The following is a 25,400-nucleotide window of genomic DNA, read 5'->3' as shown; positions in this document are numbered from 1 at the left end:
TATTGAAACTTAGTGCTCTTTGACGTATTGGGCTTGGATAAGATCTCCCATTGGAAAAGAGTAGCTGGAATAGCTGATGATGAGGAAACATGAGATGGTTGGTAGAGAAAGTAAATAAAAAATATCAGTCATAACCTTATGACAACTTACAGAAGTAAGGGTTATAGCATCTACTCACCTTTCTTTTCTTGTATAAATTTAAACACTTTAACTACATTCACTTTTATTTACTTAACTTCTCTATGGTAGAGTGTTCATTGCTGGCTAATTTTGGAATTTAATTTATAATTGAATACCAAAACGTGCATATCACTAGAGATCTGGATGAGGAGTTGGAAGCAGGAACTGGAATGAATACATTTTTAGCTGGAAGAGAAACACACACTGTATTTTTTAAGTAGAACTCCATGACCAGTGTGGGGCTCGAACTCACGACCCCGAGATCAAGAGTCGCATGCTCTACTGACTAAGCCAGCCAGGCGCCCCTTAGCGTGTACTGTGGTTAGGTGAGGACCAACGCCCCCCGTGGTGGTAAAAAGAGAAGAAAGGAAAGAAGGAAAGGGTATGTGGGGATGGAGATACTAGACAGCCACAAGTGGGGACTATAGAGGGTCATTGTAATTTTGATGGGCCAGGTTCTGAACTCCTTTCCTGTTTAGGATGAATCCAAATGAGATAGGTGATGGGAACCCAGCTCCCACTATCAAAGCCCAGAAAGGGAAAAGAGTTCCTTCCTTCTCTCCTGGCAGATAGACTCTGGGTCTCATCCAGAAACACAGCCTGTCAACGATTCCCTCCTAAGACTTTGAATCTTGAAGGGTCAACACTGGTGCAAGTCATTTATAATTTATATTGGAGGGTGTAGCAGAAGGAGAGACCCACTACCCAGCTGTAGGGAGTGTGGTCAGCAGACAAGCTCCAGCTGTCAGCGACTTTAGGGTCTATTGTAGTTGCAGAGAGCCACCCTGGTGAAGGTCGAGCTCTTTCCTGGGCGGTCTGCATCTGGTCACCAGTCAGAGGGATTGTATAAAGACGGCCATTTTGGCCCCATGCGGGACCATCTTATGGGCATTATTTGCTCCTGAGCTCCCTCCAGGTTGGTGGAAGCTTTCCTGGCTCTGTATCACAAAGCTTCCTCTGACCAATTCTGCTTTCTTTCTGTTGACAGTTTTTAATTTTTTAAATTATAATAATACTTTTTATTATATCGTGTTTGTCACCATACAGTACATCCCTGGTTTTTGATGTAAAGTTCGATGATTCATTGGTTGCGTATAACACCCAGTGCACCATGCAATACATGCCCTCCTTACTACCCATCACCGCCCTATCCCATTCCCCCACCCCCTCCCGAAGCCCTCAGTTTGTTTCTCAGAGTCCATAGTCTCTCATGCTTCATTCCCCCTTCTGATTACTCCCCCTTTCTTTATCCCTTTTTCTCCTACCGATCTTCCTAGTTCTTATGTTCCATAGATGAGAGAAACCATATGGTAATTGTCTTTCTCTGCTTTACTTATTTCACTTAGCATTATCTCCTCCAGTGCCATCCATGTTGTAGCAAATATTGAGAAATCGTTCTTTTTGGGCTGAGTAATATTCCATTGTATGTATATATGGACCACATCTTCTTCATCCAGTCATCTGTTGAAGGGCATCTCGGCTCCTTCCACGATTTAGCTATTGTGGACAATGCTGCTATGAAGATTTTTTAATTTCTAAGAAACATCTTTTACACCAAACCCCATCTCAGTGAATGCCTCTGGTAAACCCAATCTGTGACATTCCCCTGGTATGGTGACGCGTGTCTAGTTCCACTGACGCCAGTGCTGAAAAGCTAAGTAGAACGTTCCTGTGACACGATCTTGATTTCCTGTGTACTGGCCGAGCCCGGTTCTTCAGCACACTTATCAACTGTTTTGTCTCTTGGTACTCTTCCAGTAAATGTATTTTGCTGCTAATAATGAAAACAAAAAGAGTCCATTTTTATTACTTGTAATGAACAACCCGGCTGGTGGAGTGTGTATTGAAAGTTGAATATTTTCAGTCCTCTTGAAAGAGGATTTGTTTGTGCTATGCCAAAAAATTTTGTTCTTACAAAGGTCTCTTGAGATACATTATCTTAAGAAAGGAAACAAAGTAAATTTGGTCTGACACAGTTTGAGAGGTGTCTTAGTTTGGGTTCCTTTAAAGGGATCCTGAGACAAGGACTTGGGTGCAGGCATTTTATTTGGGAGTTGATCTCTGGAAACACAAAGTAATCGCACACCATCCTTCATTGGTCAATGTTTTGTTTCATTTTTGCCTTAATAATTAGGAATTCTGGCAAGGCACAGGGATATCCATTTGCAAAGGAAAAATCCTGTATGGTGTTGCACGTTGTTAATTTGCTGGAGGCGTTGTGGGGTGCTCATCAAAATGGATCCTCAGGGTTGGAGCTGGAATTGACAGCATAGTCTCATGCCTGGTGGCGAATGTGGTGTTCAAGGGCAGTGGCGATCTCTGTTTCAATATATGGTTGGTCATGGTGGGTATAAGCTGCTGGAGTCTGAGTGGAAGGCTGCGGTGACTGTCAGTGGTTTGGGAACAAGGAGAACAGCATGACAGGGAATCTTGGTGGCGCTCGTAAGGTCAGGCAGAGAGGCTAAGTTGACCATTAAGAAATCGGGAGCCAGAGGTTTCCGTGTTAAGGTTCGAGATTGCCCTGCTTCCAAAGGGGAGACTGCAAGTACAAAGCAGGGTCTCAGGCTCAAGAGAATTTTAGAATTCTAACAAGATTGCTGGAAGAAAACCATTGTTGAATTTTGAAGAAGCCCCATTCTCAGTGGGAGCTCAGGAACCTATTGAACGCTGTGGGGATCCGTCGTTATTGAATTTTGCCTGATGGCGAACTGCATTTGATGTAGGCCTAGAGCAACTGAATCAGTTCCAAACCCGTGTTAGTATTGATCTAAGCCTGCAGGTGGGTGTCAGTTGGTCATACGTGGGGGGTAGGGGCGGGGGGTGCCAAAGCATCGAGTTCCAGCGGAGCCTCAGATTTGTCTGCTAAACAGACTCTTGACATCTTTGAAGGACTGAATTTTATTGGCCATCATATTTTTCCAATTGAGTCACAGGCACATATATTTCTAGAATGCCACTATAAATCTTTAATGCCCATAAACAATGCCCATATATCTGCCAACTTCTACTTACATGATGTGTTAAATTTTCAAAATACTCACTTTTCTCCTTTTATGAGTAAAGTACTGTGCAAAATACGACAGAGAATAAAACAAGAGTTCCTGCCTTCCAGAAGCTCTCGGTACTACTAAATGTACACAATGAACATATTATATGTGTCTCTAGCACCAGGCATACTGTCCGGCCTCCAACAGATCCTTGGGACATGTGTAACTAAATCAAGAGCTTGTTACTAGATCCGTGTTCTTTCAAGTTTAGCAGTGGAGACACAGTCTCCACCTGGAAAGCGAAAGACGTTGTTTTCAGCGCCCACCTTTGCCTCTAACGTTCACCTTCCCACTGGGGTTCCACTAATGCTTTTTGCCAATGTGCTGACAGAAGAAGGTGTTGCCCTCCCAAAAGTGAACTGATGGTTCTCCACCCAACGCTGCAAATCTTGAGGTTAAGATGAAATGTTTTCTAGCTCGCACTTAGAATCGTGCTCGGCACATGGTCTGTATCCGTAGAAGCACTTTAGGTCTGTCAACTCATTGAATCCTCACAGCAACCTGTGAGGTTATAATTATCATGAAACAGAGACACTGAATGGTGGAGGGACTTGGATCAGTTTAGCCAGCTAGGAAGTGCCAAGCCAGGATTCCAGCCCAGACAGTGTGAGTCCAGGGTCTGGCTTTGTGAGGAGTGCCCTGTCCTCCCCCAAGACTTTGATTCAGATCCACAGAGAGCAAGGGGAGGCAGTCTCTGGGAGAAACGCACACAATGGGCAAGTTGCTTCTGCAGTGAGTCTTACTTATCCGAATCTTCGTTTCCCCTTCCATGGGCAAATGACTTCTCGGGTCAGGTGTCATCTTTCTCCTTCTGCTTTACAGTGTCTTCCTAAGGCCCAGAAGAGTCTGAAAAAAGTGCCCACTGGGAGGCGCTTCTCTCTTTCTCAAGCCCCCTGTCTCCCTGGCCCAGCCCCTTCTTCTCAGGACTGGCAGGGGTGAAGTCCGTCCTGTATAGGAGACTACTTGCCAGGCTTCCGTCTGAATAGAGGTGAAAACAAGTGGTAAACTGTAAAGAATGATGAAAAAACAAAACGTGATTATCTTTTCTCAGCAGACGAAATGGCATAGTTAAAATTCGTTGCTCTGATATCCTGTTTTATGAGAAAATGGCAAATATACCGGCAGGAATGTTCCCAGGGTCTGAAACCAGTGATCCGGTCTATTTGGTATTACACACAGAAGCATCCTGAAGAAACGTGGATATGCAGATGAATTCAATAACAGAGAAAAGATTGGACCTGCTTTTGGCATTCCAGGAAGAATGAGTCGTTTTTCTATTTGGATAAGGGCGTGCTGTATTACTGATGAAAATGATTTGAGAGTATAAAAGAGATGAGCACTTTGGCATTTCCTCCTTTCTTTGTCATGTATGCATTACCTAAACGCCAGTGTGAACATCATTTCATACCAATATTGAATTTGGCTTTTGTTTTTCCTCCTGGTATAGAAGACAGCTCATTGATTTTTTTTGTGCGTATTTTGACTAACACATTCCTATAAGTAACGATTTAAAAATACCATTTCTTATTTCTTTTGGGATATATGTATGATTTGTCGGACCTCGGTGTTTGTCGAATAGTAACTCTGCAGTAAATACCGAAAGACTGGTAGTGATATGTTAGTGACTTCATAGATTTTATCTAAAGATGCATCTTTGCACAAAAAGAATCATTATTTTTTTGATCTTTCTAAAGATGAGCAGTCAACACCTGTTCACTTTCAATAGCTAATTACCAATAAGAATATCTGAAAAGTTGTAAATGGAGGGGGTTGTTGTTGTTGTTATTTCTGTTTTCTCCTAGAGCAGATATCTGGTCTTATTCTGTGCTAACTTATTATTCTTTTTTTAAAGTAAAAGATGCTTTTCTCATTGCAAATATAAAATATTTCTCTACCGGATTTATGGAACTAGCAACACGTTCATTTGCATTTTTCAACTCAGACATGACAAACATCCAAGCAATTTAGGACCGTTCTCATAAATCGTGTCCACTCTGGTGGACTAGTTCCTAAATTTCTGGCTCTGCTTCCCACTGGAGAATAAAAATGAATTTTAAAATCTCATTGCATTATATTGAACACAGTGCAAATGTTTATGAATATTCACTGCAAAATTAGAGGTTATTGGAGCCTTAAGATTTGAATTAGCATGGAAATGTAGCTTTTTGTAGTCCCTGGGTACTAAAAAAGCTACTGTTTTAGTGTCTGCTGAGATAATGTCAGGACAATTTCTCTGCCAGGTGGTATAAATTCAGGTTTCTATGGAACTGGCGAAAAATTCAAAAGGTCTGAAAATGCTGTCAGATGGGGCATGGGTGAAGAAAGGGGGCAGGTTTCCCCACGAGGCCTGAGGTCAAGCATGATAATGTTCTTCAAATGTTTCAAGGGCTGGTGTTGAAGACGGAGTATACTTTTCTCTCTGTGTGCTCAGAAAACAAAACCAGGACCAAGAGAATAAAGATACCATATTTCAGCTCTTTCCGATTTTGTTAAACTGAGTCCAGTCTACTAAGGAGATCTTCAGAGTCAGTGTGTTCTCTGTGGCAGGAAGTTTTCAGGTAGAAATGAGATGGCTATTTATTTTAGGGATGAAGTTGATGGTGAACCCCTTCAATGTCCGGGAGGTAAGGTTAGATCACTTATAATCTCTTTTCTACTTTATGTCTTTTTTGTTCATTTATTTATTTTGTTTTGTTTTTTTAGTTCAGACATCATAACCATTCTCATACTGAGGGGCAAAAATGGTAGCTAAATTAATCTTTGTGATCCAATGCAGTAATGCCCCTTCACTGTTTTAAACAGAGTGGTTTTTTAATAGCTGGTAATCATCTTTAGGACCCAATTTCTGTAGACTGTTTCAATACATTAAGTCATTAGTTTCTTGTAGCTCAGACTTCTACTTAACAAAAGATGGTTGCAAAACTGATTACCAAAAATAATGATATTCTTACCTACACACAAAAAATAGAATATATACAAGAATAACACAACAATTGTATTACCCAAGAATAAGCCAAACAAAAAAAAATGTCTAAGACCTGTATAAAGAGAATTTGGAGGGGCACCTGACTGGCTCAGTCAGTGGAACATGCGACTGGTGATCTCAGGATTGGGAGTTTGAGCCCCATGTTGGGTGTAGAGATTACTTAAACATAAAATCTTAAAAAAAAAAAAAAAGAAAATTTGGAAATTCTACAGAAGGACTTACAGAATCATTCGTTCGAATGGAAAGGCACACATCATTCTTGACTGGAAAGAAAATCTATAAATTTAGTACAATGCTAATTATAATTCCAATATTAGTTTTGGGAGAATGACATAAGATGAAATTCTTAATACTCTGGAAATATAAACATGAAATACCAGTCAACAAAATAGGATGAATAGGAGTAACAAGAGGGGATAAAATGCACCAAATGTCAAAACATAGCATAAAGGCACTATAATTAAAGCTCTCAAAAAGAATAGACAACTTTCAAAAGAATAGAATAAGAGCCTGAAAATAGATCTTAATAAATATGACTATCAGCAGCTGAGAATGATGGCCCTTCAACTCTGTGCCGGGGCGGGGGGGGGAGTAGTATTTTATTCAGGAAGTGGTGGTGGTGAATTTGGATATCCATTTCAAAAAGCATAAAATTGGATCCCTACGTCCTTTCTGAGAAAAATATTCATCTCTGATGTATCACATTTTGTATGCCTAAAAATTTTAAAATTAAAGAACACATGAAAGTATAAATGACCTGGGGAAGACCCTTTCTGAGCATGACAACCCTCCCCCCTACATATACACACAAAAGACAAAGTAAAAGATGGATAACCTTGACTACGGAAAAATACTTGGCTTTGGAAATTAAAGTCAAATAAAAATAAAAGCAAATAATTATTGAACCTTTGAGAACCTTTTTTTAGTGGCTTCATGGAATTCTCTATGTGGTTATGCCAGAATTAAAACCCTTACCTGTTGATGGATTTTTAATCCGGTCTTATTTTAAGATTGCCGTCTTTCTGCATGAATCTTTACTAGCATTTCTGATTGTTTTGTTACAATAAATCCTTCATGTGAATAAATAAGATAACCAGGGAGGAGTTGTATATATAACAGATAAAAGACCTACTTCATTAATCCATAAGAAGTTCTAACAATAAGAAAAAGGAACAAAGACTAAAAGGGGGCATTTGATGGCAAAAGAAATGTAAATGACTACTCAACATACGAAAAGATGTTTACTCAAAGAACAAAACAAAACAATTTTTCATTTATCAGGCTGTCATTGCTGGATTTTTCTCAGTCTTTTCAAGTGCCTGGAAATCTTCATTCTTATCGTTGGCTGGTGGAGTATAAATCGGTGGAACTTGTTGTAGGGCACTTGAACGATGTTGATCAACATTTTGAATGCATTTATCCTTTGATTCAACAATTCCAGCCTCTGGTTTATGTTATAGAAAATCTCAGAACTCTCTGGAGCATGACCAGTGGAGCACGAATTCTAAAAGGAAAAGACTGAAAGTAATGTTAATTGACCCAACATGTGCCCGAATACTTGGCAGCGATTAAGAAGCCTGAGTCAGAGGTGTATGTGTTGATATGGAATGATCTCTTAGATGAATTTTCCAGACATTCCCGGGTTCCTTCTAGAAGAGTTTTTTGAAGACCAAATGTGAGCTACCAGTACTCTATGCAAAACACTGGAAGATCCAGTGGTGAAGATGCTGGCCAAGCCCTAACCCTCAAGGCAAGAGGAAGATAAACAGTAAACAGGAACACAAATAAGATCACTTGAGATAGCGGGGCACCTGGGTGGTGCAGTCGGTTAAGCACCTGCCTTTGGCTCTGGTTCTGATCTCAGGGTCCTGGGATCGAGGCCGCGTTGGTCTCCCTGCTCATGCTGTCTTTCTCGTGCTCTGTCTCTCTCAAAGAAATACATAAAATCTTAAAAAAATAATTAAAAAAATATCATTTGAGATAGTATTAAGTTCCTTAACAAGCTTAAAAGATGGGCTGGACATTGATGGGGTAAGTCTTGAGGGGATAAATTTCCAATTTTTACTTTCAGGACATTTGGTATTATTTGAGTTGTTGTGAACTGTAGAAAATTTTCTTTTTAATATGAAAAAGAGCATAAAAAAATCTCTTTTGAATGATGATAGAAGAGGTATTTTTTTTTCCCGTATAGCTGAGAGAAAAATATAAAGTAAAAGTGTATCTAGGTTAAAACGTCTAACTCTGGAAATAAATATGATGTTTTGACTTTTGTTTTCTGTTTCTTTTTGTTTTATAAGAAATTTACCATTAACTCTGGCAGTTTTCAAGTACCTTGTGGGAATCTGAGGAAATGTAGTTGAGAGGATCCTGTAAGTGACTTAAATTATGAGAGTCAGTTTCTAGCTCTCCTGGTAGTGTTTAGAAAAGCTCCTTGAACCTTTATAGCACCCTTGTGACAAAAGAATCCCTTTCATCATTTAAAAATAGTGTACAATATAACAGAGAAAATTGCATAAAACCTAAATATATGGTTTAACGGTTTGCTGTAAAACAAACACTGTGTAACACTCCACAGATCTAGAAACTTGCCAGAAGCTTCCTGCATGCTGCTTCTAGATCATAATCCAGTCGTCCACTCCCCCTGCCACCCCACACACAGGTAGACTAATATCCTGCCTTTGATAGTGTTTCCTAGTCCCTTCCTTCGTAGATTTATCACTTAGACCTGGTTTTCCTTTTTTTAAAAAGGAGATTTATCGTTCAGTTTTGCCTGTTTTTTGAATTTTATCTTAGTAGATTTATATGTATTTTTTCTTTTTTTTTTGATTTTATGTTCCACATTCAAGTTTGCCAGTATCCTCCCTATTGTTGCAGTTAGCCCGTGGTTCAGTGGAGCTGATGCCTACCAGCTAATGAGAGCTGATTGTATGTAACTCTTCTCAGCCCCGCATTCAATGACATTACATTGGTAACTTGAATTTGGCTGAGGTAAGAGCATTTACACCATGAAAAGTAGCAGATATACCAGATAAAGCCCTTTCTTTCAGAGAGCCGGTTGTTAAATATTAACTAGTATACCAGTGTACTTAGCTATAGTGAAATCATTTCAATTGCTATGCATTTTTAATTTTTTATTTCTTAATAGATTTTTATTTTATTTGAGAGACAGCACACAATCGGGGAGGAGGAGCAGAAGGAGGGAGGAGGAGACTCCCCGCTGAGCAGGGAGCCCGACGTTGGGCTCCATCCTGGGACCCTGAGATCATGACCTGAGCCAAAGGCACAGGCTTAACGGACTGAGCCACCCAGGTGCCCGTGATGTACGATTTTTAATTATAGAACTATACCACTGTTTATTTATCTGGTCTTTTGTCAGTGGACAATAAAGTTGTTTCCAGTTTTCTGCCATTATAAACAGTTCACTTCTTCACTTTCATGTATGTGAGTCCCCATGCACACAAGACCCACATCTCCACAGGGTAAGCTCCTAAGAGTGGAATTGTTGGGTCATAGTTCGGTCTGCCGTCAGATTTCTAGTGCTGTCTTAGTTCTTGGCATAGTAATTCCTTATGATCTTGTTAGTACTTTTATGCTTCTTCAATGATATTCATTGTCTGCTTGTATTGGGGACAGAAAGTTTTCCTCTTACTTTCAAGTTTCTTCCAGTTGGTCTAAGAATTAAATTGACCTGAGACAGGTTGACAGGAGAAAATCAAATGCGATTACATTTGTACAGGGACTCCACATAAATGAGAGACTCCGAAGACAGGTAAGATGAAGTATATATGTCATTCTGGACTCGGGAGCAGTGAATAGGGGTCAGGGTCTTTGAAAAGAAGGCAGGCAGTTCACAGGAAGAATAGAAAGAGTAAATGTTTGGTAAACAAATGTTTGCTGGGCCACCCAGAAACAAAGGGACATAGAGAGGACTTGGATCAAACAGGCCTCGCTGGATTCTTCCCTTTCTGCCACCCCTAGTTCATTTTACACTATAGTTATCTGTGGTGAGATCATCTTGCCTGGAGCAGGTCCTTTATCTAAATTCATTTAGGCAGGGGTGTCTGGGTGGCTCAGTTGGTTAAGCGTCTTCCTTTGACTCAGTTCATGATTCCAGAGTCCTGGGATTGAGCCCCACGTCCAGCTCCTTGCTCAGTGGGGAGTCCGCTTCTCCCTCTCCCTGTTCGTACTCTCTCACTCTCTCTCAAATACATAAAATCTTTAAAAAAAAAATCTTTTAGGCAGTTACACAGAAGGTAAAAAGAAAAACTTGGTGAGTGTTAGCTTTCTTTCTTTCTTTCTTTTTTTTTTTTTTAAGGTTTTATTTATTTATTGGACAGAGAGAGACACAGCGAGAGAGGGAACACCAGCAGGGGGAGTGGGAGAGGGAGAGGGAGAAGCAGGCTTCCCGCTGAGCAAGGAGCCCAATGCGGGGCTCTATCTCAGGACCCTGGGATCACGCCCTGAGCCGAAGACAGACGCTTAACAACCGAACCACCCAGGCGCCCCAAGAGTCTTCTGTTTCTTAATACTGTTTCTTAATATAATCAGACTAAAGTTATCCAAATACCAGAGACACATTTTGGGGTGTTGAATGTTGTTCCCCTGCAGTCCCACCTTTGAAATTTTTCCAAGGAGTTTCTCAGTCCAGAAGTTAAATTGGTAGATTGTTTTGTGTCACTGAAGCAGTCCCCTAGTCCTGATGATAGGTCTGTTCCCATAAACTCATTTCAGGAGACCCTGATGCAGTTACGGTCACAAACTTAGGCCTATATTATGCGAGCAATCAAGTATTTAATAAGACATTTTTCTGGACACAAAAGGAAGTCAATGGTTAATGATTGGAGCAAATTATAAACCAGTTTCTGCATCTAGGGGTTAGCCAGTCAAGAGAAGAGAAAATTTTTAAGTGCGTCTTTTGTAGTTTGAATGCCTCTCACGATGTCACCAGGTGTTCACGTAAACATTCTGAGTGGCCCACATAGCAGCAGGCATGATGATTGCCTCTACATGAATTATTGTTGCAATTTCTCTGATGTTTAAATCAAATCATTCATACTCAGTTTGCAGGGCTTTCGGGAAAAGGTCAGTTTCAGCTCTCAATGGTTCTAAGTTGGGAGGGTGGGGGAAGACCTGAAAATGGTCATTTGTAGAGTTGTAGCTAGGCAGTGGAGTGAACTACAAGAATTCAGGATCTAGTCCGATTTATAATAAACAGTATTAGAGTCTAATATTCAAAAATGTGTGCTCTTGAAACGTTATTTTTCTCTCTATAATCAACCTCATTTCTACCAAAGATAGGCAAATTAAGACTAATTTGTTTGAAAAAAATGTTTCAATAAACTTGCGCTGCTTATTTGCATAAGTGCATCAAGAATGGTGATTGATCATATAGGTTCTTTTAAGTCTCCTTTGCTGGAGCATTTCATGAAGATTCTCAGTTTTTACTTTTAAAAGCCTCTTGAGTCCAGAAGCCAAGTCAGATACTTGCCATCAGACTTTGCCTGCCATGCCTATAGATTTGGGTTAATCCCTCTCTTCTCGAAGTCCCCAAAATATCCTAAGGTTCCTGCACCTGCCAGGATGTCACCTTTTGTACTCATCTTGCAATGCTGCTGGGAACCCTATAAGCAAGGTACCAGGCTCGTATTTCCAAGGGATCTTATGGGCTCCATTAGGTCAGCCTTAGCTCCTTAAAGCTGTCTGGTCATATCTGAGTCTATGCATGTCTCTCTCAAATTTGATGTTCCAGTCAACATCTTGGTAGTATGACCTATGTCTCCAATGGTGTCCTGTTACAAGGAGAACAGATACTTACTGATCTCAGGCAAATAACTATCTTGCCATAAAATAAGAATACTTAAAAAGTTTTGAATTACGGAGGGAAGTAGGTAGGGAGAAAAAAGTAAATGTTTCAGTTTTGTATACAAACGCAGAATTTACAAAATTGCTACAGGTCACAGTTAGCTGAAGAAGAAAGGTTTCCTTCTATTTGGGAGACAGAAGGTTAAAGAATCAACAATATTTCAAAGAAAATGTTGTAAAAAATTATAAACATCCTTATCAGTTCTCTTAGTCCCATGTAATTAATTCTTGTTCTGCTTGAATCCAGTTTTTCCACTCGTTCTGGGAATGTTTGCCCAGTTTGGTTTTATGATCTTAAATTTATCAAAAACCTGTATTCTAGAGTCATTTCCATGAATCTCCTTGTAGATGAATCATTTTAATGGGCACATTTTTGTAAAAGCCATCCGAGTAAAAGAATAGCTGTAAATGATCGAAAACTTAAAAATGGCCATGGGTAAAGGTCTGATTGAGTTCACTGCAGTGCATTTAGCAAGAAAATTTGGTATTTGTGTAACATAGAATATTTTCAGATAATAACAAATTATGACCGATTACATTATAGCAAGACATAATCAGAATTTTAGGAATTTCATGCCATTTCTAGAACACTTACATTGATAGTATTTACCCATCCAGTCTGATGGAAGAATTTTTATTACCCTTATTTGACAATGCTTCCCATGTAATTCAACATCAAATAAGCCTAATTAGTTTAATATCTATCTTTTATAAGGAAAGAACAAAACTTTTGCAATTTTTCAGTGACCCTCTGAAAATTCCGTTATTTTGGCATTAAAAAGACTTCATTTAGGATTTGATTTGGGGGAAGTTTGTAAAAAATATCGAAAAGGTTTAAAACACTTGGTTAAACAGGATCATAGGTCACTGAAACAGCACTTTGTTGTACATTTAAGCAACATGACAAAACTTTGCAGGCAAATGTAGAAAGGCAAATGGTTGTAAGAAGCCTTAACGCTTTTTAATATTGAAAATGTTTTTTTTCTTCTAAGTATTCAAAGATTATTTTCTTCTGAGTAATCAGAGCTTACTTAGAAGAAATCAAAGATCTGATAACGGCAAAACATAAAATGTTCGTTTCTCTAGGCGGATTACATTAAAAGTAAAGAAAAACCTTTTCTTTTTTAATAATTTGTTATGAAGAGCAGACCAGTAGTTTAAGAAAACTTTGTCCTCTTAACAGACAGAAAAACCAAATTACAATTTTGCAGCAGTGTTTTTCTGATGTTATAACTCATTTTTAAACAAATTTATTTTATTCCTAGTCACCTTGACAGCACATTAAAATTCCTTTACAAAGATTCTTTTTCCACAAACCTTCTAAACTTTGTTTTTAACATTTAGATGTTGTCCTACCTTTCCTCTCTGTAAATAAATAGGCTCATTTTAGGACAAAATTCCTTTTTTTTTTTTTAAAGTAGGCTCCACACCCAATGTGGGACTTGAACTCATGACCCCAAGACAAAGAGCCACATGTTCTATCGACTGAGCCAGCCAGGCACCCACAAATGCTTTTTTTTTTAAGTTAAAATATCTATAATAAGTTGTTAATTTATTAAGCTTTTAAATTACAGTATAGTAAACTTACTGTGCTATATTAGTTTCAGGTGTGCAATAGAGTGATTCAGCACTTCCATACATCTCCCAGTGTTCATCAGGACCAGTGCACTCCTTAATCCCCATCACCTATTTCATCCATATCCCCCCCACCATCACGTAATCATCAGTTTGTTCTCTAAAGCTAAGAGTCTGTTTCTTGGTTTGTTTCTCTCTTTCTCTTTTTCCCCTTTCCTAACTTGTTTTGTTTCTTAAATCCCACATATGAGTGAAATCATATGGCATTTGCCTTTCTCTGACTTATTTTGCTTAGCATTATCCTCTCTAGTTCCATCCATGTTGTTGCAAATGGCAAGATTTCATTCTTTTTTCATAACTGAATAATATTCATTATATATATATATGTATACACACACACACACACGCACCCACCCCACATCTTTTTTATCAATTCATCAATCAACAGACACTTGGATTATGTCCATAATATGGCTATTGTTAATAATGCTGCTCTAAACATCGGGGTGCATGTATCCCTTTGAATTAATGTTTTTGTATTTCTTGGGGAAATGCCCCGTAGTGCAATTGCTGGATCATAGGGTAGTTCTCTTTAATTTTTTGAGAACTTCCATATTATTTTCCCCAGTTGCTGTGCCAGTTTGCATTCCCACCAACAGTGCAAGAGGGTTTCTTTTTGGATTATCCACATTCTCGCCAACACTTGTTGTTTCTTATGGTTTTGATTTTACCCATTCTGACATGTGTGAGGTAATACCTCATTATGGTTTTGATTTGCATTTCCCTGATGATGAGTGATGTTGAACATCTTTTCATGTGTCTGTTGGCCATCCAATGTCTTCTTTGGACAAATATCTGTTCATGTCTTCTACCCATTGTTTAATTGGATTATTTGGTTTTTTTTTTGAGCGTAGAGTTCTATAAGTTCTTTATATATTTTGGATACTAACCCATTATCAGTTATATCATTTGCAAATATCTTCTCCCATTCCATAGGTTACTTTTAGTTTTCTTGATTGTTTCCTTCTCTGTGCAGAAGGTTTTTATTTTGTTGTAGTCCCAATAGTTTATCTTTGCTTTAATTTCCCTGTCTCAGGAGACGTATCTAGAAAAATGTTGCTATGGCCGATGACATAGAAATTACTGCCTGTGTTCTGTTCTAGGATTTTTACAGTTTCAGGTCTCACATTTAGGGCTTTAATCCTTTTAGAGTTTAAGAGAGTGGTTCAGTTTCATTCTTTCGCATGTTGCTGTCCAGTTTTCCCAATACCATTTGTTGAAGAGACTTTTTCCCATTCTTTCCTGCTTTGTCCAAGATTAATTGACCATATAATTGTGGGTTTATTTCTGGGTTTTCTATTCTGTTCCATTGACCTTTGTGTCTGTTTTAGGACAAAATTACTTTTAACAAAAAATGCATTACCATTCCTCATACCTTCTTTTACCAAAAGCACACATGCTACTTTTCTTGCATTTGGATATGTTTCCCTTATTATTTCTAGTAGCTTTAACCACATATAGTAAGTAAAATTCTCATCCCTTAAGAAACCAATTTCTAGTGAAAACTAAGCAGTAAGTAATTGTGAATTGTCTGTTATACCAGCATTCTTTATTTTTTTTTTAAAGATTTTATTTATTTATTTGACAGAGATAGAGACAGCCAGCGAGAGAGGGAACACAAGCAGGGGGAGTGGGAGAGGAAGAAGCAGGCTCATAGCGGAAGAGCCTGATGTGGGGCTTGATCCCATAACGCCGGGATCACGCCCTGAGCCGAAGGTAGACGCTTAACCACTGTGCCACCCAGGCGCCCCTATACCAGCATTCTTTAAATTGGCAAATTTATGAACACATTTCGTCATTTCTAGAAGCTTCTTCTTCATAGTAAAATCTTTAAATGAAGCACCAAACATGTTTACTAACAGGCCCAAATTTATCTTTAGTTTCTCTTTTATAAGGAAGCCAAAAGTAGATAAACCTATGTTCAGTATTTAATGTGACATTATTTTATCTTACTTGGAAATGATCCAGATAGTCAAGGAATTTCCATCATTTCAATTAACTTAGCAAAATTCTAAAATTACAGGTTACCAAAAAGATTTTGGAAACTATTTTTACGTACTCATACCATAACTGGTAATACTTGCTGAGAAGTTTACATAAAAATTGACATCTTACATACATCTATCTAAATCATTTGCTCCCAACAAAAAGGGTTAGATTAACCCATGAAAACTTCATGAGACATTAGACAAAATCAGCCATTGTTCTGTTATTTTTTTGGTGACAAATGCTACAACAGAGATAACATGAATTTATTTGACTAATAAATGCAGGTAAAATAGAGTTGTGTGTCTGCCTCATATTCAGTGTTGATAAAGCTAAGATGTGTGTATTCATTAAGCCAACAAACTTGGCTTTTGGTAAATAAACCGAAAATTATCTTTGATCACATGATTCATTTCAACTCATTTCTATTTCTCTGATTTAGAAATGCTTAATTTATAAGCATTGAATTTTAATCCAATTCAATAGAGCTCTTTACAAAATAATTTTGGCAATACTGTCCAGATGTAGAAAACGCTACACTGTATAATAGGCAAATATAAGCATATAGATAACTTATTATTTTAGAACTATAGTACTCATTTATAAATAACAGTTGGAATAATTTAAGTCTACTTGCTCAGATTGCTAACTTCTTCTACTATTTATGGAGAAGACTTTTAAGATTTGTATTTCTCCCTGGAAATAATCTTGAGGAGGCTATATGTTCTAGGGTTTGAGCTAGACAGCCCGTTTTCTATTTGGTGTTCTTCTGAGGTGCCTTTCCCCCACCATCCTTAGGTCTTAGATGAGTGTGGGGGCTCTTTACTTATCTCCTGAGGTGTTTACATTTCAAAGACATAGTAAGATTTCTATCTTCAAGGGATAGAGAATGAATTCAAGTTCCTTCAGAAAGGACTGTGGTTTCTTGAAGCCAATAATTTACTAGCCTTTTGTGATAAATAAGGAATGTTTTAGGATTGGTAAAAAAGAAAAAGAATAGATAGACTTTGGATTGCCCCAGAGCCTCATTTTTTAATTTTTCAAAGATTTGTGAGGTAAGGACAGTTACTTTCAATTTTTTTAAGGTGAAGAATATTTGTTTTTCTGTTGTTCTCATTTTTTTTTTACAATATCTGCAAATATCTGAAGGTAAATAGTAAAGGATCTGAGTATACCTTGATTTTTGTTCTAAGTTTAATTTCTTTTTCATTTTATTATCTGAATCCTTGAGGCTAGTTTTTATTTCTAATAAGACAATTGAGAGCTCTCTAAAAAGACTTTTTTCTTTCAAATAAGGCCAATTTAAACGATCCATTGTCTAGCTGTTGACAAGTAGGCTCTATTAATCTCAATAGTTACTCAAACCAATAGCATTTTTATAGCTTAACCATGGACACAAGAGGCATCCCCAAATTAGAGGGCAAAAATGTAGCCCTCTCAGGGATCCAGAAGGTTCACCTCTCAAAGTTAGCCTAAGAAAGCAAAAGCCTTCGTTGTATAGATGATAAGGATTGTGTAGCAAAAACAGTTTTTTCTGGCCTCCCACAAAAATGTAAAATACCTCCAATTACAGACCCGCTAATCTGTGATACTTGGCAGAAACTACTGGCATAAGATTTTCCCAGCAGCAGCAAAGCAGCAAATGTTGAGAAGACCAAGACTCTTTATGGACTGGGACCCCTTGTGGTGAAGTCCTTGGAGAGGTGTGGCATAGCTGGAGAAAGAGTTGCTGAGATGCCAGTTGCAAGCCCAGGTTGTTACCTATTCTGACCAGCTGCCTGACTGGATCCATGCTCTATTCCACTGTCTGCCAGATGTACGCACTCCAGCTGGCAAAGACCAGAGACAATATTCTCACTGGTTATGAAGCCAAGCTCTCAAGACGTACAGTACGATGAATGGGAAGCCCCATCCAGTTTTTCTTACATATGCATTAAGAGCTTTAGCTAAACCTTGGGTCCCTTGGAGCCAAACAATTACCTATGATGGATGGGCTTCAGGGTTGGATATTGTGTTTTGTTTTACAGTGTACCTTGTACAGAAAATCTCATGAGGTTGGCAGGGGCCCTAGTGTCAACTGAAACCATTCCGTGAAGAATTGATCTTAACACAGGTATCTTTGGGTTAGGTGGTGAGCCTTCTAACAGCTCTTAAGTACTTGACCTCTGCCCACCAATTTTGTCCCCTTCACTTCCAAGATGTCCCTTAGCAGTTGCTTTAACTCATGTGCATATTAACCAACAGCAAAGTTTGTCTAAACAGATGCCAACCTGGCGTGAGAAAATAAAACAAATTCCAATCTGATGAGAACTATGAACTTGGCAGTCTTTGAGGCCAGCTCAAACAGCCTATGCCTGTTTTCTTACCCTGTGTTTTTTTCCTTCTTAAGACAAATAACACAACAGACAAAGACAAAAGCAGTCACTATCTCTGGGAGGAAATGGATCAGTAACATCCAGAGTGCTCATTACCAAATTTATCAGAGTCGCTAATCTGAAGGAACTAATTCCGCAAATAGTTTTGCCTACTTATCTAAATTGAGAGAGAGAGGGAAAAGAGACTCTCACCACTTTTATTTCCATTAGACCCTGCAGGCAGAGATCTGGGAGACTAACGTGGTTAGAATTCTTACCTTCTGCCATGTTTTGTGAGATGTCCCAGACTTCCTGAGCGCAGTAGTCCCCCAGCGAGTAGTATTTAGTCAGTTAAGGTTTATCCTGATGAGGATGCCAGCTGTTGGGGGGGAAACATTTCTCTTACCATTCAAGTTTTTCTGGCTGGTCTAAGAATTAAATTGACATGAGGCAGATTAATGAGAGAAAATCAAATGTAATTACGTTCATACGGGAAATACACAGAAACATGAGAGATTCCCAAAACAAGCAAAATGAGGTGTATATGTCATCCTGGAGTAAGGAGAAGGGGTAACGTTCTGGGATTTCAAAGGGAAGGAAGGCAATTCACAAGAAAAATGGAAAGATTAAATGTTTGGTAGACAAGTATTTTCTGGGCTATCTAGAAACAATGTGATAGAGGAGTTGATCAAACAGGTATTACTAGGTTCCTCCCTGCCTATCATATGTAGTTCATAGCATACTAGGGTTATCTATGATGATAGTTCCCTTCCTGGAGCGGGTCCTCTTTTTAATTCTTTTAGGCAATTAAGGGGAGAGGCAAAAAGAAAATCTTGAGTCTTCTGTTTATTAAAAATAATCAGCCGAGGGGTGCTTGGGTGGCTCAGTCGGTTGAGCATCCAACTCTTGATTTCAGTGGAGGTCATGATCTCAGGGTGGTGGGATCGAGCCCCTCGTCAGGCACCGAGCTCTGTGTGGAGCCTCCTTGAGATTCTCTCTTTCTCCCCTTCTGCCCTTGCCCCTATTTGTGCTCTCTCTCTCTCCCTGTCTCTGAATAAATAAATAAACATCTTTAAAAAAATAATCAGCTGAAAACAATTTACATGCCAAAGAGATACATTTTGTAGTTGGAAATATTGCCCCCTTCATATTTACATTTTGTTTAGTTTTTTGTTTTGTTCTCAGTATTTTTCAGTAAGTAGATTGGTCTAATTTATCAAAACATCCATCATGAAAAGCTTTCCTTTTACCATTCCCTCCTAGCCCAGTAACACCTAGCGACTATTCCTGCTTCTACCGCCTTCCCAATTACACCATTAGACAAATAGCTCAAATGCTGAGAAAGGGCTTTTTCACAGACTACATTTAATGGTTATAAAGAATCCTCTGTTCTGTAAGGAAAATTGATAGCAGAAAAGAATAAATGTCTTACAGCTTAGAATAGAGCAGGATCCCTATGTCCTATACATTCCTTGGCTTAGAGCATAATACTCTGTTCAAAGGGAGCGTCAATTCTGTGACGGGGTTCTGATTAACTCCTCTGTGGCCATAAGAATGTTCTGGGGACAAGACTTCAATCAGCACATGTGATTCCTTGCTTTTGTCTTTATTCCAGTTGCTTTTGCGCTTGAAGGAATTCTGGAAAGTTAGGAAAGAACGAGGAGCTGAGGCAGAATGATAAATGACATATTCCATCCCTCCACCTCAAAAAACATTCCATTCTCTTCTGATAACCAGTGTAGTAAGCGCTACACAATGAGTATCCATTTGGCCTCCTTGTACCCTAGATTTCTTCCCACCCCAGTATGTCAATTTTAATAGTCCTAAGGGTCTGTTTACTCAAAGTTACGCTTTCTGCGTGATGAAAACTATCTAATTCTCATCCTATTTGTGTATTTCTCTTCCCAAGATATGTATGAATGTTTTAGTGATCTTTTCATTCCATGTTTTAACATCAGTGATCACTCCCCATGCAAATAGACTTTAGGGGGATATTTTTGGGCAAATAGTGTTTATGATGCACTAGCCTTGTCTTCTTGTTTCATATCATCTTCTAAAGATGCCAGGACACTGCTAAGGATCTAGAAAGCCCCATATTAATATTTCTCCCACTGAAAGACAGAAAACAACGTGCAAAATCATAACTTTTCCTGATCTTATGATATAGATGAACGTCTCAAGGCAACAATGTAAAGTGAATTCCAATGGGTAACAGGCCCTAGCAAGGAAAGAAATACAAGCTGCTTCCCCCCTGGCAGAGCATAAGAAGAGATATCTTACATAAAATCAAGTGAGAAGAAGACAATTCAAATTTTAGAAATTCCTGAAGACCAAGATGGGATAGTGTGACACTGTATACTATCCCAGAGCCCCATTCCTTCCTGAGCTCTCTTCTTTGGTTCTCTCGCCAGGTATTCATGAGAAAGATTAAGAGGAGGGCAGGAGACCTGAGAGCACAGGCAGGAAACACCACCCAATTATTACACCCTTTTCTCTTATGAAGCAAAACACATAAGCCGTTGGTGGAAGGCCAGGAAATCCTTTTTTACTCAGATCTAGGCAAAGATCCCTTGCTTCTGACCACCTGACACCATGGAAATGGTAGACACCCTCCTGTGATCCAGGCAAGGATTCATTGCTTTGGGGGTAGGGGTAGTTGCAACAGCCATGTGTCTCTGGGGAAGAAGTAGGAAGCCTTCCAAGTCACAAACAGGGCGCCTGGGTGGCTCAGTCAATTAAGCAGCTGCCTTCAGCTCAGGTCATGATCCCAGGGTTCTGGGATGGAGTCCCACATCCGGTTCCCTGCTCAGCGGGGTGTCTACTCCTCCCTCTGCCCCTTCCTCCACTTGTGCATGCTCTCTCTATCTTTCTCTCTCTCTCAAAAATGAAAACCAAAACCAAAACAAACAAATAAACAAACAAACCGAGTCACAAGCAAAAGTAAACTGCTATTGTGGGATATAGAGGAAACTTGCTTATAACCACACCATGTGCCTTGCACTAAGTATGGAGAAAGGGTGATCTACCAATTGTGGGAAGTACTGGAAGCCATCTTACCACTGTTCTCAAGACAAATATGCTCCTCTTGAGGGAAGAGTAAAATCAAAAGCCTTCTACCCCTGGCAGAGAGACAGGAAAACCTCTTCTATCCCAGATCCTCTGTAGATATAAGAAAAAGTGCGGTTGGCATAGCAGTAGGAAGGGCAGGAATGCTGGGAAATCCTCACTCCATATTTCCAGGTTATTTGTAGCTCAAGACTGAGCTACTTCACAAATGAGGGTGGCCTGAATGTGGACTTCACAAATGAGGGTGGCTGAACAAGTTTTTCGGCAAAAAGAAAGAAACCTAATGCCAACAGACCTGGTCTGCAATAAGCAAAAGAGTAAATTTTTTATGGGAAAGAAAGTACTAGATGCCAGAGGGACATTTGGCTGTACCTAAAGAAATCGAGTGCTAGAGATAGTAAACATGAAGGTAACTGTAAAATCCTCTTTTTCATATTTTTAGTGTTTTTAAAGAAATCAGGAATGTTAGTGTTTTGTGAGATTTTTAACATATATGGAAGTGACATACATGTAGCAGTGAAGTGTACAGCCGGAGTGGGACACAGGACAGGTGATAGAAACTGGAAGTGTACCGTTTTAGAACTCAGACGTGTAGTGGGTAATATTTCAAGGTATAATGTGATCAATTCAATTTGTGTATTGTAAAGTCTAAAGCAACCACTAAATGAGATTTAACTAATAAATAATATAGGTACAGTAAAAACCAAAACATTCAATTAATGCAAAAGTAAGGATACAAAAAATGAAAAATGGCCTAAGAAAATATGGAAGTAATAGGAAAAAAAGGCTACAATGATAACAGCCATATAAAGAGTTACATAAAATGGAAGTATTCTAAACATTCTATTTAAGACAGAGTGTTTCAAATTTGTTTAAAAAAGTAAAATCCAACTCCATGCCGACTTTCAGAAACCTACCTCAAATATAAAGGCATCAATTGCTTATAAATAAAAGAATAGAAAATCATATACCAGGAGGACAGTGATCAAAAGAAAGCTGGGTTGGTTGTAATAATATCACAAAAAGCAGGTTTCATAATAAAACATATGACTAGTGATAATAGTGATAAAGGGGGATATTATATAAAGGTGAATGGATTGGTTATTTAAGATATGATGGCAATCCCAAATATGTATGCAACTACTACAGGGCATTACATACAGAAAGCAAAAACTAATAGAACTGATGTAAGAAATAGACACAGCACAACTTAGTTTCAGTTTTCAACACTTATCTTTCATTAATTGATGGAACAAATAGGCAAAAAATCAGCACAGTACAGAAGACCTGAACAACACTGTAAACCAACTTGATCTGATTGATGCTTATAGAGCACTTCACCCAACAATAGAATACACATTGTTTTTAAGAGTACATGGACCATTCACCAAGTTAGATGATATTCTGGACCATAAATTAAATCTTACCAATTTAAAGTTATTTAAAGCATTAAAAAATGTTGCTTCCACATGGAATTAAATTGAAAATCAAGAGAAGGGCTTAGAGAATGGTATGTGGAAAATCCTAAAATATTTGGAAATTAAGCAACTCATGCCTGAAGGCAGAAATCCCAAGTAACATGTAGCAACTATTTTTAATTCAAAGAAAATAACATATCAAAATTTCTCATTCATAGCTAAAGCCACGTTTATTTCCAGCTCAACAAATTAGAAGTGGAAGAACGCATTGAGCCCAACGCAAGCAGAAGGAAGGAGATAATGAGAGCAGAAATTAATTAAATAGAAGACAACAAAAAACCCAGAAATCAATGATACCATAAGTTTGTTCTTTGAAAATGTCAATAGAATTGACACATAGATTTATCAAGAAAAACAGTACACAAATTACTAATATCAGGAAAAACGAGAGACATTACTATAGGTCATATAGATATTAAATAAATATTCACTTATTGGAAATATTAATAACTTTATGCCAATAAATTTGATGATGTAGATGAAATTAGCAAGTTACTTGAAAAACATATAATACCAAAGCTCACCTAGGAAGAAATAGATAACCTGATTAGCTCTCTGTATAAAGGAGATTGAATTTGTAGTGGATTACCTCCTCCGGAAAGAGAGAGAGAGAGAGATTGAGAGAATGAATGATTTTTATAAAAAGCCAGACCCGTATGGTTTCAGTTTTGAATTCCATCAAATGTTAAAAGATGAAGTACCAGCTCTATACAAGATTGTACTGAAAATAGATGTGGAGAAAATACTTCTCAGATGATTTTATAAATTTGGCATTACTCTGATACCAAATGTAGACAAAGATATTACAATAAAATCAAACTATAGATGAATGTCCCTCATAAATATGGATGAAAAATTTCTTACAGAAGTATTAGAAAATCAAATCAGTAAAATTTTAAAAGGATAATCACGAGCAACTAGGTCATACCCTAGCAGTACAAATTTGGTAACATTAAAAATCAATATAATTCATCATATTAGTAGTATAAAAAGAAAAATGCATGTGTTCATTTTAATAGATAGAAACGATCGTTTGGCAAAAATTCAACATCCATTCATGGTTAAAAAAAAAATCCTAGCAAACTGAAAGTATAAAGGAATTTCACCCCACCTGATGGAGAGCATCTCTAATACACAGCTAACATAATAATGAATTGTGAGGGACTAATTAGTTTGACACAATGATTAGGAATGAGGCAAGTATGTGAGCTCTCCACTTATCAGTATTGTGCTGAAGAGTTTATTAAAATAGGGCAGGTAAAAGAAATGAAATGTGCACAGGTTGGAATGGAAGAAATAGAGAAATTCTTTTTATTATGTGACATGGCCATCTGCAAAGAAAATGCCAAACTATCTACCAAATTGCACTGGCATTAATAAACGACTTTAGTAAGATTCACTAATACAAGGCCAGTGCCCCAAATCAATTATATTTCCATATGCTGAGAAGAGATGATCATAAAATGTCTTTTTAATATGAAACTATAATAGCATCAAAAATAAATACTTGGGCGTAATCTTGAGAAAAAATATGTTCAAGTATTGCATTATCTCTAGCAAACATTACTGATAAAAGTTTTAAAAAACAAGGAAGTAGAGAGGTACACCATGTTTATAGATCAGAGGAATCACTATAACTAATACATGAATTCTCCATAATATTTTCTTGTATACTAGAGAGATGTCTTGCTCATAGTTGGGAATAACCTGTGTTTAAATCTTGCATCACATGGGCACTTAACATCGTACATGGGATTATGTGGGCCTGTTGAGGCCTTGATCTTCTTCTCTGGAGTGCTTCGAGAAGGCTGAGGCTGATGATTAGGAAACTATTGGCGAACCAAAAAATGGCTAAGAGTTTTGTGAGGGATGTCTGATTTTCAATTCTAACCTATTTCACAAGAAATAAAGAAAGGAAAAGAAGATATCTATATCACTCTAAACATAATAATAAATCTGACACATTGTACTCTGTAACAGTAAGTGAGAAATTCTCAATCAGTGGACAATTAGGAAGAGAATATAACCTGAAAAAAACATTTTTATTCAGGGAAGGGAAATTAACCGTTTTCTTTTCCCTGTACTTCCATCAAAATTTTATTTCTTTTGGTTGATTTCTGTCAAATATTTTAAAATTATTTCTTGGTTAAGTCCCCGAACTGCAAATGTTAGTTTTTGTTGATTATTTTCTTTCCAAAAATTAAGATCTTAATTTGCCTTTATCATTGGAATGTCCTATTCATTTAATTCATATGGTAGTATATGAAGAAGGAATTTTACTTTTCCAGTTTTAGGTAGAGAATGTTTTAAAATATGTACGGCAGCTCTGCCCATGTATTATTTTAACTGCCGTCTCTGACATCTCTAATAGTTCAACATTTCTGTATGTTACAAATGTGTTCTCTAGGTTGAAAGGATATATATAGGGGCGCCTGGGTGGCTCAGTCAGTTAAGCCTCTGCCTTTGGCCCAGGTCATAATCTCAAGGTCCTGCATCAGGCTCCCTGCTCAGTGGGGAGCCTGCTTCTCCCTCTCCCTCTGCCCCTCCCTTTGATCATGCTTTCTCTCTCTCTCTCAAATAAATAAATAAGATCTGTAAAAAAATTTTTAAAAAAAGGATACATCAGAAAGTACTCTAAGGTCCCATGAATTTCTTCCTGGGATCTAAATTTGCATAGAGATTAGTGTTTAATTTAATCGAGGAAGGAAAAAAAAGAGTATATGAAATTTTTTCTAAAGCAATTACCCCTTTCAATACTCAGTTGAAATATACAAGGGTTAAATTTGCCTTATTTATAGTAGAGAGC

The 25,400-nt window shown here is 38.0% G+C and overlaps 1 long non-coding RNA gene across 1 annotated transcript in view; it reads right to left on the bottom strand.

The window, feature by feature from the left end:
• Positions 1-7,615: 7,615 nt before the first annotated feature.
• The window catches only part of LOC117797437, a 60,010-nt gene continuing 42,225 nt past the window's right edge, over positions 7,616-25,400 (bottom strand). Inside the window, exons 2-3 of the long non-coding RNA XR_004622407.1 lie at positions 18,329-18,478; positions 7,616-7,731 (exon numbers count right to left, since the gene is read on the bottom strand). This is a non-coding gene — a long non-coding RNA (uncharacterized LOC117797437). The remainder of the gene's footprint in view (positions 7,732-18,328; positions 18,479-25,400) is intronic.

This window comes from Ailuropoda melanoleuca, chromosome X, assembly GCF_002007445.2.
Source record: "Ailuropoda melanoleuca isolate Jingjing chromosome X, ASM200744v2, whole genome shotgun sequence".
In the NCBI taxonomy this organism is placed as follows: Eukaryota; Metazoa; Chordata; class Mammalia; order Carnivora; family Ursidae; genus Ailuropoda; species Ailuropoda melanoleuca.
Note: the sequence above shows the minus strand (reverse complement) of the source record. Positions and strands in the feature narration are given on the sequence as shown.